The sequence below is a fragment of the Triticum dicoccoides genome, chromosome 1A (assembly GCF_002162155.2).
Source record: "Triticum dicoccoides isolate Atlit2015 ecotype Zavitan chromosome 1A, WEW_v2.0, whole genome shotgun sequence".
Lineage (NCBI taxonomy): Eukaryota > Viridiplantae > Streptophyta > Magnoliopsida > Poales > Poaceae > Triticum > Triticum dicoccoides.
The window spans coordinates 544,676,060-544,676,683 of NC_041380.1; positions in this window are offsets into that span (position 1 = coordinate 544,676,060).

Below are 624 nucleotides of genomic sequence, written 5' to 3' on the forward strand. Positions count from 1 at the left end.
TCCTATGGCTCGTCAAGAGAAGAAATTGATACTGAATTCATACCTCTTCCTAGGTTGACGCTTGGACAGACATGCTCTCTACCAAATGAAACCATTAGAGATGTGACTAACACATATGGATAACTTTTGGCTGCAGTTTTTGTAGGTTAACACGGGATAAATCTGCTGAAGATTTATTCAGGGCATTACATAATGCATGTGCAAAGCATATTGTTGATTGGAAGTATGGGGTCCATAATACAACAAAACTTTCGGGTAACCCATACCTCATTCAGTTCTATCATGTTGGCCATAATGTTCTTCTTCGCTGAGGTTCAATTGTTTATGAATAAAGTCATAGCTAGGGCTGTCAAAAGTGTTCTGAGTTGACAAACTATTGTAGCTTGTCTCGAGCCCAGTTGAGCTGAGATCGAGCTTGTCTAAATTAGGCTCGAATCCATACTTGTATATAATATAACATATGTATGTATTCCATTTCAAGCCTTACCAGGTGGAACTCGAGCATATTGTACGCTTGGCCTGATCCCAGTTGAGCTGAGATCGAGTTTGTGTAGATTAGGCTCAAATTCAATACTTGTGTAATATACCACATTAGTGTGCCAGACGAAGCTCGACCATATATTA